The sequence below is a fragment of the Balaenoptera acutorostrata genome, chromosome 21 (assembly GCF_949987535.1).
Source record: "Balaenoptera acutorostrata chromosome 21, mBalAcu1.1, whole genome shotgun sequence".
NCBI lineage: Eukaryota > Metazoa > Chordata > Mammalia > Artiodactyla > Balaenopteridae > Balaenoptera > Balaenoptera acutorostrata.
Window position 1 is genome coordinate 36,944,879 of NC_080084.1, and position 19,151 is coordinate 36,964,029.

Sequence of the window (19,151 nt, forward strand, 5' to 3'; positions counted from 1 at the left end):
GGCTGCACAGGCTCCTGGGAGGGGCGGTGTGGAGAGTGACCTGTGCTCACACACAGGCTTCTTGGTGGCGGCAGCAGCAGGCTTAGCATCTCACGCCCGTCTCTGGGGTCCGCGCTGATCACCGCAGCTCGCGCCAGTCTCTGGAGTTCGTTTAGGCGGCGCTCTGAATCCCCTCTCCTTGCGCCCGTGAAACAAAGAGGCAAGAAAAAGTCTCTTGCCTCTTCGGCAGCTGCAGACTTTTTCTCCGGTCTCCCTCCCAGCCAGCTGTGGTGCGCTAACCCCTTCAGGCTGTGTTCACGCCGCCAACCCCAGTCCTCTCCCTGTGATCCGACTGAAGCCCGAGCCTCAGCTCCCAGCCCCGCCCGCCCCGGCGGCTAAGCAGACAAGCCTCTCGGGCTGGTGAGTGCTGCTCAACACCGATCCTCTGTGTGGGAGTCTCTCCGCTTTGCCCTCCGCACCCCTGTGGCTGCGCTCTCCTCCGCGGCTCCGAAGCTCCCCCCTCCGCCACCCGCAGTCTCCGCCCGCGAAGGGGCTCCTAGTGTGTGGAAACCTTTCCTCCTTCACGGCTCCCTCCCACTGGTGCAGGTGCCGTCCCTATTCTTTTGTCTCTGTTCTTTCTTTTTTCTTTTGCCCTACCCAAGTACGGGGGGAGTTTCTTGCCTTTTTGGAGGTCTGATGTTTTCTGCCAGCGTTCAGTGGGTGTTCTGTAGGAGCAGTTCCACATGTAGATGTATTTCTACTGTATCTGTGGGAAGGAAGGTGATCTCCGCGTCTTACTCTTCTGCCATCTTCTCTATTCCCCCTGCTATTGGTTTCTTTGTTTCTATTTCATTTATTTCTGCTCTGATCTTTATGATTTTTTTCCTTCTGCTAACTTTGGGTTTATTTTTGTTGTTGTTGTTCTTTCTCTAAATTGCTTAAGGTGTAAGTTTAGGTTGCTTATTTCAGATTTTTCTTGTTTCTTGAGGTAGGGTTGTATTGGTATAAACTTCCCTCTTAGCACTGCTTTTGCTGCATCCCATAGGTTTTGGGTCGTCGTGTCTCCATTGTCATTTGTTTCTAGGTATTTTTTTTATTTCCTCTTTGATTTCTGCAGGGATCTCTTGGTTATTTAGTAGTGTATTGTTTAGCCTCCATGTGTTTATATTTTTTACAGTTTTTTTCCTGTAATTGATATCTAGTCTCATAGTGTTATGGTCGGATAAGATATCTGATACGATTTCAATTTTCTTAAATTCACCAATGCCTGATTTGTGACCCAAGATATGATCTATCCTGGAGAATGTTCCATGAGCACTTGAGAAGAAAGTGTATTCTGTTGTTTTTGAATGGAATGTCCTATAAATATCAATTAAGTCCATCTTGTCTAATGTGTCGTTTAAAGCTTGTGTTTCCTTATTTATTTTCATTTTGGATGATCTGTCCGTTGGTGAAGGGGGGTGTTAAAGTCCCGTACTATTACTGTGTTACTGTCAATTTTCCCTTTTATGGCTGTGAGCATTTGCCTTATGTATTGAGGTGCTACTATGCTGGGTGCATAAATATTTACAATTGTTATATCTTCTGCTTGGATTGATCCCTTGATCATTATGTAATGTCCTTCTTTGTCTCTTGTAATAGTCTTTTATTTTAAAGTCTATTTTGTCTGATATGAGAATTGCTACTCCAGCTTTCTTTTGATTTCCATTTGCATGGAATATCTTTTTCCATCCCCTCACTTTCAGTCTGTATATGTCCCTAGGTCTGAAGTGGGTCTCTTGTAGACAGCATATATACGGGTCTTGTTTTTGTATCCATTCATCCAGTCTATGTCTTTTTGTTGGATTTTGTATCCATTCATCCAGTCTATGTCTTTTTGTTGTAATGATGTTGCATTACACCATTTATATTTAAGGTAGTATCGATATGTATGTTCCTATTACCATTTTATTAATTGTTTTGGGTTTGTTACTGTGGGTCATTTCCTTCTCTTGTGTTTCCTGCCTAGAGAAGTTCCTTTAGCATTTATTGTAAAGCTGGTTTGGTGGTGCTGAATTCTCTTAGCTTTTGCTTGTCTGTAAAGGTTTTAATTTCTCCATGGACTCTGAATGAGATCCTTGCTGGGTCGAGTAATCTTGGTTGTAGGTTTTTCCCTTTCATCACTTTGAATATGTCCTGCCACTCCCTTCTGGTTTGCAGAGCTTCTGCTGAATGATCAGCTCTTTTCCTTATGGGGATTCCCTTGTATGTTATTTGTTGCTTTTCCCTTGCTGCTTTTAATATTTTTTCTTTTTATTTAATTTTTGATAGTTTGATTAATATGTGTCTTGGCGTGTTTCTCCTTGAATTTATTCTGCATGGGACTCTCTGCACTTCCTGGTCTTGATTGACTATTTCCTTTCCATGTTAGGGAAGTTTTCAACTATAATCTCTTCAAATATTTTCTCAGATACTTTTTTTTCTCTTCTTCTTCTGGGATCCCTATAATTTGAATGTTGGTGCGCACCATGTTGTCCCAGAGGTGTCTGAGACTGTCTTCATTTCTTTTTATTCTTTTTTTTTTTTCTGCTCTGCAGTAGTTATTTCCACTATTTTATCTTCCAGGTCACTTATCCCTTCTTCTGCCTCAGTTATTCTGCTATGGATTCCATCTAGAGAATTTTTAATTTTATTTATTGTGTTGTTCATCGTTTGTTTTTAGTTCTTCTAGGTCCTTGTTAAAGGTTTCTTGTATTTTCTCCATTCTATTTCCAAGATTTTGGATCATCTTTACCATCATTACTCTGAATTCTTTTTCAGGTAGACTGCCTATTTCCTCTTCATTTGTTTGGTTTGGTGGGTTTTTACCTTGCTTCTTCATCTGCTGCATATTTCTCTGTCTTCTCATTTTGTTTAACTTACTGTTTTGGGGGTCTCCTTCTTACAGCCTGCAGGTTCGTAATTTCTGTTGTTTTGGTGTCTGCCCCTAGTGGGTAAGGTTGGTTCAGTGACTTGTGTAGGCTTCCTGGTGGAGGGGACTTGTGCCTGTGTTCTGGTGGGTGGGGCTGGATCTTCTCTTTCTGGTGGGCAGGGCCACATCCAGTGGTGTGTTTTTGGGTGACTGTGAACTTACTATGATTTTAGGCAGCCTCTCTGCTAATGGGTGGGGTTGTGTTCCTGTCTTACTAGTTGTTTGGCATGGGACCTCCAGCTCTGGAGCTTGCTGGCTGTTGGGTGGAGTTGGGTCTTAGCATTGAGATAGAGATCTCTGGGAGAACTCTCACAGATTGATATTATGTAGGGCTGGGAAGTCACTGGTGGTCCAATGTCCTGAACTCGGCTCTCCCACCTCAGAGGCTGAGGCCTGACCCCAGGCCAGAGCACCAAGACCCTGACAGCCACACAGCTCAGAAGAAAAGGGAGAAAAAAAAGAAAGAAAATAAATAAAAATAAAAAAATAATAAGCACAGAAATTTAAGAAATTATTAACAAAAACAAAATAATTTTTAAAAAAAGAGCAACCAAACCAATAAACAAATCCACCAGTGATAACAAGCTCTAAAAACTAAACTAAGATAAACATAATTATCAGAAACAAATCAGTCACAGACAGCAAACCCCAAGTCTACATTTCCTCCTAAAGTCCACTGCCTCAATTTTGGGACAGTTCCTTTTCTATTCAGGTATTCCACAGATGCAGGTGCATCAAGTTGATTGTGGGGATTTCATCTGCGGCTCCCAAGGCTGCACGGAGAGATTTCCCTTTCTCTTCTTTGTTCGCACAGCTCCTGGGGTCCAGCTTTGGCTTTGGCCCCGCCTCTGTGTTTAAGCCACCTTCCGTTGTCTGTTCCCCGCACAGACAGGAGATGAAAGCAGCAGCTGATTAGAGAGCTCTGGCCCACTCAGGCCAAGGGGAGGGAAGGGTACGGTAGTCGTAATTGGAATGCGGGGTGAACGTGCGGCGACAGACGCTGGTGTGATGTTGCACCAGCCGGAGGCATGCAGTGTGTTCTCCCGGGGAAGTTGTCCCTGGATCACAGGACCCTGGCAGTGGCGGGCTGCACAGGCTCCCGGGAGGGGTGGTGTGGATAGTGACCTGTGCTTGCACACAGGCTTCTTGGTGGCGGCAGCAGCAGCCTTAGCGTTTCATGCCTGCCTCTGGTGTCCGCACTGATAGCCGCAGCTCATGCCCGTCTCTGAACCTCGTTTAGGCCGTGTTCTGGTTCCCCTCTCCTTGAGCACCCTGAAACAATGGTCTCTTGCCTCTTCGGCAGGTCCAGGCTTTTTCCCAGACTCCCTCCCGGCTAGCCGTGGCGCACTAGCCCCCTTCAGGCTGTGTTCACGCAGCCAACCCCAGTCCTCTCCCTGGGATCTGACCTCCAAAGCCTGAGCCTCAGCTCCCAGCCCCCGCCCGCCACAGCGGTTGAGCAGACAAGCCTTTCGGGCTGGTGAGTGCTGGTCGGCACTGATCCTCTGTGCGGGGATCTCTCCGCTTTGCCCTCTGCACCCCTATTACTGCGCTTTCCTCTGTGGCTCCGAAGCTTCCCCACCCCCACCCCCTGTCTCTGCCAGTGAAGGGACTTCCTAGTGTGTGGAAACTTTTCCTCCTTCACGGCTCCCTCCCAGTGGTGCAGGTGCCTTCCCTATTCTTTTGTCTCTGTTTTTTCTTTTTTCTTTTGCCCTACCCAGGTACGTGGGGATTTTCTTGCCTATTGGGAAGTCTGAGGTCTTCTGCCAGAGTTCAGTAGGTGTTCTGTAGGACTTGTTCCACATGTAGATGTATTTCTGGTGTATTTGTGGGGAGGAAGGTGATCTCCACGTCTTACTCCTCTGCCATCTTGAAGGTCCCCCTCTAGAAACCCACTGTTGATTGATGCAGTAGGTGGTGTAAGGCCCCAAAGTCTAAGAGCAGTATGTACTCTTAATCTGCTTATACATTTAAATGTAAAAATATGTTAAACACCCTTTGAAGCCTTGGCTTTCTATTCTCCCTCTATTTAGTTATTTAGAACATAAACTTAGCAGTTGTCCACATCTACAATTCAATTTATGATTATGCTTTTAAAAGCATCATTTGTCACTTGTATTTAATAATTGGTCAAATTGTATTGGAGTAAAAATATTTTTCATGTGTTCATTTATACAGAAAATGTGAATTTGGCAATTATTATGAGATTTAAAATTGTGAAGTGAAAAAATATAGTTCCTAGACCTCAAGTAATGTAAAATTTAATTAAGATGAAAAGCCATACACTAGTGAAATATCACATCACTGAGCCAGACAGGATGTATTAAATGGCCTTGGACAACGAAAATTTTTCCACTTATTTTTTCTCATCTGTGAAATGAATTTGACTCTGCATTTTTCAAGCTCCAAAAGCAGTTGCCAAATTAGTGCTCTTGACATAAGTACTGTGTACCAATAAAGGATGGAAGAGGAATGATTGTTAGTTAAATGTCTGTAAAAAGCTTAGAGTTTTCTACTTAATGTGTTTTTCATTAACTGTAAATTATTACTGGTCAACTAGGTAAAGGGATTACCCACCCTAAAAATAATGTATAGACTATATAGAATTAAAGATCTGATGATATCACACTACCCTATTCTGGCCAAGGCACACTTGAATACTGTAACATCTGTGTTTCATTTAAGAAAAGTTAAAATCTTTAATAGTGAAGATGCTCCAAATACTTCAAATAAGAAATGGGCCAAAGAAAATATTTTTTCATTCATTCACTCAAGAAGCATTTATTTAGTTTTGGGTTGCACGGCTGCCCATACGCATCTGAAAGAGAGGCAGTAAAACATCTTTTTAGCACAGAACACAGTTTTGGTGAGGAAGAATGAAAGGGAAGATGTTTGATAGACAGTGAGCTGTCTGTACCACAGAACTCCACACTTCTTTTGAGGAACTTTCGTTAATTCCGTTTGGGGGAAGGGTCAATCAATCTGAACCGAACACCACTGGTACGTGAGGAGGAACGAGACGCGATCTAGGCCAGACTCTCTCTCCCAGAAACTTGAATCTTAATGCAGCAACTACACCTGATTAATCTGCACTGGGGGTCCTGAAGAGCTGGCCTGGATCCTGCTGTAGTTCCCAACTTCTTGATGTCTGCTTCTTCAATGCCTCCATCGACTCTGGAAGAAACTCTATATCCTTCCAGGATAGTCCTTCTTTTTCTTTTAAATTGAAGTATAGTTGATTTACAGTGTTGTGTTAGCTTTGGGTATAGAGCAAAATGATTCAGTTATACATAAATATATATTCTTTTTCAAATTATTTTCCATTATAGGTTATTACAAGATATCAAATATAGTTCCCTGTGCTATACAGTAAGTCTTTGTTGTTTATCTATTGTATATATAGTAGTGTACATATGTTAATCCCAAGCTCCTAATTTATCCCTCTCCCTCTCCTTTCCCATTTGGTAACCATGAGTTTGTTTTCCATGTCTGTGTTCTATGTCTGTTTCTGTTTTGTAGATACGTTCATTTTCTTAGATTACAGATATGAATGAAATCATATGATATTTGTCTTTGTCTGACTTACTTCCCTTACTATGATAATCTCTGTGTCCATCCATTTTGCTGCAAATGGCATTACTTCATTCTTTTTCATGACTGAGTAATATTCAATTATATATAATATAATATATATCACATTTTCTTTATTCATCTGTTGAAAGAAAATATTTAAGAATGGGCATAACTTAAATTTTCAATCAGCTGAAGGCTGCCATTGAGAAGTGTGAGTAAACGAAAACTACCTAACCACAAAGAATTTTTTAAAAAGATGAAGAAGAGAGGATGTGTACCTCATTTTTCAGTCTGGTATATCATGGAACTGTCCCATCAGATATCACTTTTAAAAATGTCCTTATAATCAAGTAATTTTAGAAAACATGTTATATCAAACACTTGGAAATTTCCAACATATTTGTATATTAAAGAATTCAGGCGGTCTTGCCAAAATGAAAATTCTTTAATATGTTTAACCCAGAATTTTCCAAGTTTGAGGCTATGGAATGTTTTTACACTTAGAGAACAACTATGAACATCCTTTGGAATTAGTATCTCCCAAAATACTTTGTGAAGCACTTAGAAGCATTAAGCAAGTTTCAGGTAGATCTTTATTTCTCACAGTTGGGCCTAGCCAAATGTGCATCAGGAAATTAAATGAGACTTTGTTTTTTGTCTCTGTATTTGCTTATCTGAAATCAGAATACCAGATGTTAGGTATGCTCACTTCCTAAAGAAATGTGCCAGATTGCTGCACAAGTCAGTACCAGATGGACCAAAGTCCATCACCCACCCCCCACCCCCGCCATTTTTCAATATATAGAAAAATCAAGAAAATGAGAAGAATAAGAATGAATGATTATTTCTTTAGGAAGTTCTGGGCATTTCCTCCCTGCAGCCCCTGGTGTAGAGGAATGCTCTTTGTCAGACTAACATTTCATAAAACTGGTGGAACTTGACATCTGTCCCCTTAAGTTCAGAAGACACAAGAAGTGTGCCTGGCTCTCCTGAAAAGGGTGTAAAAGTGAGACTCTGGAGCTTACCTAAGGACAGTAGAAGGAAGTAGGACTCCAGTGGAGGTAGCCCACACTTCTAAGGTTTGGAGGCTGGAATTAGTAGGTATCGTACATCATCCAGAACTGATACTGTAAAAAAACATGTACACAAGCCAAGCAGTCTCAAACTCCCAGAATAAAGTGGCTCTCCAGGGTCCCAAAGTAGACATCACCTGCACCAGGAATGGTGTCAATGGAAGGTGACCATAGATGAGTTTGCCAGATTTCACAAGTTAAGGCACAGTCCTTCGCAAGACTGCCCTCACCTCAGACACCAGCTACAAACTCAGGGATCCTGGGCCACTTTCCCTTCTGACCAGCAGGCCACAAATTTGGGGCTCCTATGTCCACCCTCAGTTTCGGTAATTTACTAGAATGACTCACAGAACTCAGAAAAGCACTGTGTGATTACGGTTTTATTAGAGCAAAAGGATGCAAATTGGAATCAGCCAGAGAGAAAGACTCATAAAGGGAGGTCTGGGAGGGTTCTGGGAATCTTCTATCGGCTTCAGGAATGTGTGAGCTTCCCAGCCTGAAAGTTTGACAATACGCAAAAGAGTACCGCCAGTCAGGGAAGTGTACTCAAGCTTCAACGTCAAGGGCTTTACTGAGGCTTCATTGCATAGGAGTGATTGATTGAGTCATGCGGGCCCTGTCATTGAACTCAATCTCCAACCTTTGTCCCCTCCCCAGAGGTCAGGCTAGTATCACTTGACTCATAGCCCCAACCCTCTAATCACATGGGTGGTCTTTCTGGCATGGCCAGAGGGGCTCACCACGGATCACCTCATCAGCATAAATTATCAATTGTGGTCTGAGGGGCCCACTATGAAAAATAGAGACATTCTAATCCCTTGGGCTTAGATTCCAGGGGTTTAGAGTTTACCTCCTAGGAACCTGGAACAAATGCCAGCCAAATACTTTATTACACAAGGGTGCACCTCTGAAGAATCGAGAAAACATCCCATAAAAGAAGGAGCCAGTATTTGGATATCAACCAATCAGGGAATTTCAACATCAGACGATAAGGGCAACATTCAAACGATACATTTTGATGCCCTTGCCCCAAACTGTCCTGCCCGACGCTGGGTAGAGGAAGTAGGATTGGTGTGGAACAAGAAAAGAGGAAGAAATTGTAGCCTCTTTTTCCACTGCTGATTTCTGAACATTGATTTGTCAGGGAGCTCTGAGGAAGTAGAGACTTTTTAATTGGAACAGTGATGCATATTTCATTTACACTGGGCTCGGTTGTTAATTTCCGAAAATGTGATTGAGAGTGACTGGAAGGTTTTGCCTTCTGCCCCACATTTTCTCCAGCACCAGAGAGAGGAAATCCAATATCGTAGGCTTGAAGAAGGATGGCGGGAAGAAAAACAAAATTATTTCACAATTTTGCCTTTCATGGTCCAGCTAGTTGGAGAAAGTATCCACAAATGTATTTCAGTCCCTTGGGAAATTGTAATTTAATTCTCCCAGTCTATGCTCAAATTTGCAGTTGCATGTCTGCATGAACTTGGTGGGAACAGTTGTAAGGCACCAGGACTGGCTCAATTTGTACTAGATTTTATAGATTCCCTCTAATGCTGAACTTCTATCCTCAAGTCTAGATGTGAGGGTATCATTGTGATCTCCAGTGTGAGGGGATCCACAGAAGTAGTGACAAGCTCCCTTCACTCCTCTAACCCTTGGCATTGGAGTTTATACTGCCTTTCTACTGAATCTGAATTTTTTAATTATATGGCTATGATTAACAGCAAACATTTATATATCACCTACCATGTCGGTATATTCCAAATCTTTTTTAAAATATTCATTTAATTCTCACAATAAGCCTATAAGTTGGGTCATTTTATTGTCAGCATTTTACCATAGAAGAAACTGAGACACAGAAAGGTTAAGTAAATTTTGCGAAGTCACACAGCCAGTAAGTCTTAAAACCAAGCTATTTATTCAAGTATACTCTCTCCAGAGCCTGTACAACTAACCACTGTTATGCTGAATCTCATATAATCAAAATTACGATTGTAAGACATCTAAAGCCCAGTCTATTTCAAATTCCTCAGTATATATGGTTAAAGCACAAAATCAAATAGCAAGTTCATGAAGATGGTGCAGTGTAGCATCCCCAATCTTAATGACTGATTTTACAATGCTCTTAACTATGTGACCATTTCACAAACTTTTGTTTTGTTTTGCTTTCGTTCGAGGGAGCTTTTCTTCACCTGTAGTCTTGTGTGGAACCCGCTGTGTAAAACTGATAAAAGTGCCACTAGGCTATTTATCACTAAAGTAGGAAATCAGAGCCTTGTCTGATCCCCACCACAGGTTCTTGTATGGTTGACCTCTCTGTGCCTTTTTGTGCTTCTCTTTTTAGCGTTATCTTTTCAACCTGAGCATTTGTAACACTGTGCATCTCTAATTCTCACCCTATCCATGTTATTTTTTAACCTTGTTTTGGGGACGGGTACTGCTACTCTTCCTCTGCTCACACTTTAAGTATAGAGATATGGTAAAGTTTTAGGTGACAGCACTGCATGGATGAGGAATTGAGCAGAGGAGGTGGTATTTGAAAAGAGACTTGTAAGATGAGTAGTAATTTAACAACAAAGAGGAAATGGATGATGGATTACCTCAGGAGAAGGAGAGTGCCGAGTAGGGGTTAATTCAGGTCATGCTGTTGCTGAAGTGACAAGGTGAGAGAACACCTATCGTTAGACTTAAATAACATATACCTTTCCTATTAATTAAAATAGGATTTTTACTTTCTTCGCTGTCTTTAAAGAGCTATAGCATTCCCAGTGGGACTTAAAGTCATTTTTTAATGAGATTATCACTGAACCTAATTAGCCTATCATTAAGAAAACTAAAGAGATTCAAGAATGTATATCATTTATACTTGGAGCAGAGAGAGAAGCTAGGGAGATATGCTTTACCATTCATCTGTGGGACTTGGTACAGTATAACTACTAGAACAAACGGCACAGGACTTACACATAGTCCGGTGTTGCTTGACTCCTCTATGCATGTTTGAAGTGGAAGCAATTCACAACTTAATCTGTGGAGACAGATGTGGAGGATGAGGGTCAGCATTTTCTTTCCCTCTGATCACTTCTTTATTTTTCGAATTTTATTTTATTTTTTATACAGCAGGTTCTTATTAGTTATCTATTCTATACATAGTAGTGTATACATGTCAATCCCGATCTCCCAGTTCATCACACCACCACCACCCCATTTTCCCCCCTTGGTGTCCATACGTTTGTTCTCTACATCTGTGTCCCTCTTTCTGCCCTGCAAACCGGTTCATCTGTACCATTTTTCTAGGTTGCACATATATGCGATAATATACGGTATTTGTTTTTCTCTTTCTGACTTACTTCACTCTGTATGACAGTCTCTAGGTCCATCCACGTCTCTATAAATGACCCAATTTCGTTCCTTTTTATGGCTGAGTAATATTCCATTGTATATATGTGCCACATCTTCTTTATCCATTCGTCTTTCGATGGGCATTTATGTTGCTTCCATGACCTGGCTATTGTAAACAGCGCTGCAGCGAACATTGGAGTGCATGTGTCTTTTTGAATTATGGTTTTCTCTGGGTATACGCCCGGTAGTGGGATTGCTGGGTCATCTGATCACTTCTTAAGCTGTTCATAGGAACATTCAATAACTATGTCCCAGACACAAAGCTAAGGAAAGAATCCTTTTTAATGACTAGATAATAACTAACCGGTGAATTGCCAATTCACTCAAACTGGGTTAAGTATGTAAGAAACATGAGGGTGATACCTTGCATTTAAGGATGAAATAGAGCTATGCATACTGGAGTATAAATACGAATTTTCAATTATTAGCAAATTTAAGATTGTATTGAATATATTTATACATACCCAGTTTAGTTTATATTTCTTGGGTATAGGCATATTCTTATATAGTCACAAGATATTCTATAACAGTGAAGACAATTTTCTATATTAACTGAACGTATGTTTACATGTCTTAGGAATTCTTATCAAACATCTGAATATGAACAGTCTCTCGATATAATGACTTCCTACTCCACTAAAAGCCATTGGGGCTGTCGATAATTACAAAGTAATTATACCTATGTGGGTGTATACACATTCACACATGAAACAACTCAGATATGTGTGTGAATGTGTCAATAGGCATTTGATGCTTTATGACAGTTATAAGAACGCTTCATTATGTAATAGCTTTCTACAAAATAAATATTATTTAAATTTTATTACTACCAGAAAATCGCCTCTTACATTATATCTTAGACAAAGATGGCTCATGAATTCACTAAAGTACAAAGACATTTTAAAAAAAGGCAGCACTCTACTTTGAATAATGAATTTCAATAATGGCAGTATAAGAAAATGTCTGAAAGATGGCAAAATATATATTTTAGCACTGTATCTCTATGTACAAGATAAGGCACTCTGATCTTAACCGTCAGTATGGATTTTTTGTTTCAATTTATAAAGACCAAATTCACATTTTTGAAGTGAGTTGCATATCTTCATTTGCATATCTTCATTTAAAGTCAAGCAAAATTTTGGACATGTTAATCAAAGAATACTTATTGTCATATCTCACTTCTGACATTTAAGAAAAATTCTTCATGCAAATGAAGTATGTGACTAAACTTTCAAGAGAGTATATCAAATACTTAACACAGAAATACAATGAACTCCTCTGTATTGACTGCAGTCCTTCATGTGCCTCCTCTCAAGTGCAAATGAGACTTAAATTTCTTCTCTTTGAAGTCGAGTTACCCTTGTCCATACGCTGTTTAAAGCATACTGATGTCTATCATGAATCAAAATTAAAGTATTACTTTAAAACATGTCCAGGCACAGGGTGTTTATTTCTTATAAAGATATATCCAATCCAGAAGGAATGTTAAATTCATCAAGCTATTTTGTGTAACTTATAACTGCCTTTTTAAAAACTTGAAATATCAGTTCATTTTTCCCTAAGATAATTTCCCTCAAATACTTGACTTTGTTACTACATCTGATTTTTAATGATTTCCTGCCTATTTTGCTCTACTTTACAGTCTATTTATTATACAAATTGTACTTCATCAAATAGGAACCTTAATTGGATGTAATAGGGATGGAGGTGTTCTCAGTCCTATTTTATGAATCTTCAAGGCAGGAGATAATAGCAAATAAGCACTAAAGCCTGCAGTGTCATATGCCCTTCTTTCCACAGCAGTGACATTGGCCGGGAGACTGTGGCAGTCAGATTTTTCAACTGCTCACTCTCACCAGAGTTTACATTGCTAGAGGGACCACTCTAAATGTTAGAATCTTTTATTTGTCTAAGGGCCCCTTGGCAATCATGTGCAGCAGAAAATAGTACCTTGTTTAATCAAAGAGTGATTTCCCCAAACCCAAATAAATAAGTACAACCAGAATGCTAAGCAAGATTAGAATGACAGAGAGAGAATAGGGCCTGCTTTATTCTGGTTTAGTAAATATTTGTTTCGCTTTTACTATGGCCCATCACAATACTGTGCTGTTAACTCAGAAGTGAACAGAACATGGCATTTACTCTTGGAGATCCCCTCAGAGCCTCTTCCTTTTATGTCCAAGATTTATCTTTGATCATCTCATTTATTCCCTCTTACCTTCACATTTAATCGTCCTATAATGAACTAGAGAGCATCATACGATTTCAAAGAATAAAATACTGTTGCTTAGTTCTGTGGAGTCATATCATGAACTTGTTATCTAATTCTGATATATTTATCTCCTGTTAGGGTCCAATAAACAGAACAATGAAACATCACCTCTTGTTTTACATCTTACCTTAATTTCTACCAAATGCTTTTTTGGATCACAATTATTTTGGCATCGCAATAACCCTGGCTATGACTGTTTATCCAATATAAGCCCCTGAAAAGCTTCGTCTGACACGACCATGCAGGAAACTTCATTACATTTCTGTAAAATGTTGTACACATATTGTTGCAGGTCAGTTTCCCCGGGAAACAGACTCTAAGACGGAGATCTGTGTGCTGGAAGTTTAATAGGGAGTGAGTTAGGATCAACTCCCAGGCGAAGAAAAGAAAGCAGGATTACTAGGGAGATGCTGGGTTGCTGGATGGTGACAACAAATCCCTCCATTGATCACTTAGGTAGTTCTGGAGCTAGGATGGCTTATAAAATTGTCCCTGGTTACAGCCTGGTAGCTGGGTCTCTACACTTCACAACATCCTGTAACAGGACACAGATGGCCACAGAAAAAGGGATATCATCTTCACCCAGAAAATCCCTTCATCAGTGAACGGTCAGCAGAAGAGGCAACGCTGTGGTACAATCGTCAATGGTCCCAGCATCCAGAGGGATGCATGCTTTGATTCTGAAAGGTTGAGGGGAGTGGTATTACAGTAGAACACCATAGCATCCCTATATATCGGGATTGAACAATGTTCTTTTTCTTGAATTTTTGGAATTAAGAGCTCAGGACACAATTGTTCACTGAAAATCCAAATACTTCCCCCTTTGACATCACAGAAATCCTGGGGCGCTGATAGCACCAAGACATGTAATTCATCCAAATAGTACCTTCTGTTTCTTTCTTTTTTCCCCTATCTTCAATTCTTTGTCCGTAATATTATTTGTTCACTTTGCTTGAAGCAAAGTGAGAAGCAACTAGAGAAATGTTCAGTTGGTCTTATGTCTCCTGTTAAAGGAAGGGAAGTGTTTCCCCAAGTCAGACTGGGTGTGACCAGGCAGACCATGAGTGGCCACTGAAGTCTAGGCAGCAGTGTGATGCAAAAAGAGAGCATGCTGGCAGCCTTTCTCCGTAGACCAGCAGATACAATTCTTCTTTCTTTCCAGTTTATATCCAACTATTTGGGCAGATATACTGGTAAACGTGGATCAGTTTTCTTGGATAAATAAGTTATTCATTATGACATAGGCAGATGGAATAAAACAGAAAGGAGAATAAATGCTGAAATAATTTGAAAACTCAACAATCGGCTTTTAAAATTTTTAATTGACTGTATGATAAAATATTGAAAAAGAGTTTGGGAACAAGATAGAAGAAACATAGTGCATTAAATAATTGGATCCTATGGAAGTGTTCCTATTCAGTGGAATATCACTGGGTACTCTTCCAGAGAAAGACTTAGGTAGAGCTGTGAACAAACTCAGATTAGAGACTAGAGCCCAGGACCCTGAATACTGAGTCAGAAGTATGGAATGTAGCATAGGTTCAACCAAAGCACGAAGGATTTAGAAGATCATGGACCAGCAATAAATCTCTCAGAAGAATAAATGGTGCTATTAAGCACAAGGGCATTACAGTACTGTGCCAACTTGCTTACAATCCAGAAACTATTCTAGAATCTAAAATATTTAAATGCTGAGCTTTGCCAATTTTTTAAGGAAAGACCTGACTTCAAACAATGGGGAATGTAGAGGAAAATGTAAGTTGATGTATAAGGAAAGACAGAAAGAAGAAAATGGTTTTTTATAGTGTACCTCTTTACCGGATATTTGCTAAGCACTCTACATAATTATATCCTTTCATTTTTGTGAAAATGAGATAGACATAATTATGCTCATTTTATATTTGAGGAAACTGGCTTGGTAAATTTAAGTAACTTGCTTAAGTGAACACAGCCAGTGAGTAATAAACCAGATTTCAAATCTTGTACTTAAAGAATCTAGGAATATAATCCATGGGGTCCATGAACTACCAGGTGTGTGTTTTTTGTTTTTTGTTTTTTTTCTCTCCAATTTCTTTCCTACTTCTCTGAAAACAAACACATAATATAAATTTTTTTTATTTATTTTTTTATTTTTGGCTGTGTTGGGTCTTCGTTTCTGTGCGAGGGCTTTCTCTAGTTGTGGCGAATGGGGGCCACTCTTCATCGCGGTGCGCGGGCCTCTCACTGTCGCGGCCTCTCTTGTTGCGGAGCACAGGCTCCAGACGTGCAGGCTCAGTAGTTGTGGCTCACGAGCTTAGTTGCTCCGTGGCATGTGGGATCTTCCCAGACCAGGGCCCGAACCCGTGTCCCCTGCATTGGCAGGCAGATTCTCAACCACTTCGCCACCAGGGAAGCCCCAATATAAATGTTTTATTTCACTCCAGACTATAGAATAACTTTTGACACTGTTTACAATCATGTGAGTGGTAGTCATTTTTATTGCAGTATCTGTTAAGTGTCCACTTGAAAAATTTGAAGAAAAATGTACTGATCAGACATTATAACTATGGCATGTCTTTATGTATATATTGGAAAATATAGAAAAAAAGCACCAGAAATCATACTTATTTTTTCCATATTTATTTGGAACCACAAGCTATGGTACTATTTGGTGGGAGGCAAGCATGAAGCTAAAAGCTAACAGAAAAAGTAACTTTTCTGGAAGAAAATGGCCCCATTTGAAGAGGTTGGAATTTTACCCAAAAGCTTTCATGTGAATTATCCTTCAGGGTCACTGGTTGGATGGCAAATCAAAAGAAGTCACTTGATATTGGAGAGAGCATGGTAAATTTATATATCCTGGAAGTGACTTAGCTATTTCGTAATTTAAGTAGGGTAGGAAATGGAAGTAGTATCTCTGCCAAATGATGTCATCACTTCTGAATCACTGGTCTTTCTTCAGTATTTTGAAGTAGGTCATGGTAGATGTTTCAGCTATGCCACTTCTCAGCAGGTACCTGCACAAAAGTATTGGTACTTCTCAGTAACCCAGTTTCTAAGCCTCCATCTAAGGATATGCTGAATATTAAAGGAGAATTTCTATCTTGTGATGCCCTTGTGGAAACAAGAAAGGCAGCTGATAAATTCAAAGTCATGAATCATTTCTTTCTTGAGTAAAACTTTGATTGGAAGAAAAGTCTCCTCACTCTGAGCTCAGATGACAAACTTGTGGCATTGTGTATTACATCTAATGTTGCCACATGAATGAAGGGTACACCTCCAGACGGCTTTGTGACTCATTCTTTCTATGTGAATATCCATTGGCATCATTGCCTCTGCTAGTGAGACCAAAATGTGTTTTTCCTACAGATGTGAAATCTCAACTTCACAATCAGGGTCATGAGAAAGTCTTGATTAAAGAAATCTCTAAAAAAACTGAAGGACAACATATAATGAATGCTCTTGCCTAGTATGCAGATGGTCAATGGATTTTACAAAATAGAACATGTCTTAAAACTTTGGGGATAAATATTACTTGTTTTGTGGAAAAAAAAGATTGTTTAATTTCAGTATAATTCAGGAAGAAGGATTTCTTTTAGTGTTTCTCTGTCTTGGATCTTTTTGGCCACATTTATGAGATATAGCTTTACTTTTTTAAGACCCCGAAGTCACCATTACAGATGCTGTTAAAAGAACTATCTGGTCTTTTCCATGGTGCCACTCTGGAAGAGGAGCTACAGAACTCAATTATGCAAACTTTGCAAAGCTGGAAAAAGCACTTCTTCAAGACGGAATTGATAACTACAAAGTCTTGTCAATTTCTCTGTGGACAGACATCTCCAGATACCTGAAAACAAAAAGCACTTTAAAATATTTCCTTTAGATGACTTTAGAATTGAAATGTGGATTCGTAATAGCTTCCTTGCTAATATAGACAGCATTCATAATGCAGCCCCTAACCAAATTGACTTTAGCAATAAGGATATAGGAAAAAGGAAACATTCTGACATTAATTTAATTCAAAATAGTCATGAAGAATTCTGGCATTATTTGACACAATTCTACCTTCATCTGAAGAAAAGTAAGTATGAAAGTTCCGAGTATATTTGAAGCAACACTCATTTGTGAGCCAGGTTTTGCATTTCCAAGGTCATGAAACATGAAAATATATTATATTTGTTTATGTTCATTGTTATAAGAAGGAGGAGGTCCTTAGTTTCAGCAAAGTATCCAAGGAAATTGTTACCCAAAGTATTTAACTGTTCAGCATGATGATTTCTCTATTAAAAGTAATAAAGGTTCATGTAATTATAAAAATCGTATGCATTTTAATATCATTTTATGATTCATAATAAAAATATTCTTGTGAGTTCTGATTTCAGCCTTTAAAAAATAAGAAATAAGTAACTGAGGGAGGTTACTTGACTTGTTTAGGGTAACACAACTGGTAAAATGGCAGATCCAGGATTTGAATGAGTGTCTTTTCACTCCAAAGCATGCACTGTGCTGTTCTTTTGAAGGAGTTGTAAAGAAGGGATCACTTAGCCCTGAGGGAAGGATTAATTCTAACTGGTCCTTTAGAGAACATTTTAAGGGGAGTCAGTGTTTGAACTGGGACTTGAAACAAGAATAGAATTTAATAGGAAAGGAAAAGGCATCCACTAACTTGTAAGGACAGACTGAGTCGCCTGATGCAGCTGTTCACATGAGATTTTGAAAAATTATTATTAGGTTCATCTCCCTTTGGGAAATGAGGAAAGGAAGAGCAGATAGACTTGGGCTGAGGAATTTCCTACAGCATGTTATAATTAACTTAGTTTGGATAAAAGGAGAGATTAGAAGGCATATGGTTAGGTTCTGGACATCTTTGGTTTATAACGTCCTATAAATCAGAGATAATTTGTAAAATTGAGAAAGTTTAAAATTTTGAATGTGATTAAGGTTTGTCAGTTTAGTTATGTCGGCTTTAGGTTGATAATTATTAAGCCCTCATTTTCTCTGAGTTGTGTCTTTAGAAGTCATGGCTGAGAAGCCCCCAATAGCGGTTCAGTTTTCCTTCCATGCTGGCAGAACTTATGCTCTTTCATTTGCTTTCCTCTCTCACTGAGATTCAGAGGTTTGTCCTCATTTGGATAAGCAAATCATTTAGGTCTCCTACCTCTTTAGAGTTGTGTTTGTTTTTTTAGGCATAGGTATTTAGTGCAATTTTAACAAAACAACAAAACCACACACACACAAGAAGAAAAGGACTACAACCAAGTTGTCACATATCAACCGATATGCTGCTAATGGAAGAACAGGAGGAGAGCAGGAACCTGGGCTGTTAAGGACATGGTCTCACTAAACTAAAGTACTCCTCAAACCACACTACTTAGTGGTCCTTATTTGGTGAGCTGAAAAATATTCCTTATTGTTTGAGGTAGTTGAATTGGAGTTTTCTATGCCTTACAATGGAAAGTATCCTACCTGATACATATGACCTTAGTAAAACTAATAATGAGCTATAAGCCTTTTCTTCTGAAGAGAATATTAAAGCAGACTGTCATTTATTATCTAGTTAAATCAGAAAGTTTGCAATAGGACCCAAAACATAAGACGCATAATAAGATGTAACAACAAATTAAGGAGAAAAGCAAATACTTCTTCTAAGAAGCGGAGCTTAGAATGGTAATGAAGGGTTATCAGTAATGGAATACTCCTCTTGTGTTTTAGGAAGACAATTCTGATGGAATTTCTGTAGAAAAGTAAAAAATTGGAGAAATGTAAGATATATCAGACATGTTAGATTAAAGATGGCCGTAGAGTCTCTATGGTCACAGGGTAGACTGCTGGCTGAAGATGGCTGCCCATTTTTGACACTTTCCCCATTGTGAGTATGGGGTCTATTCCCCTCCACCAGAAGCTGAGCTGGCCTATAACTACTTTGACCAAAATA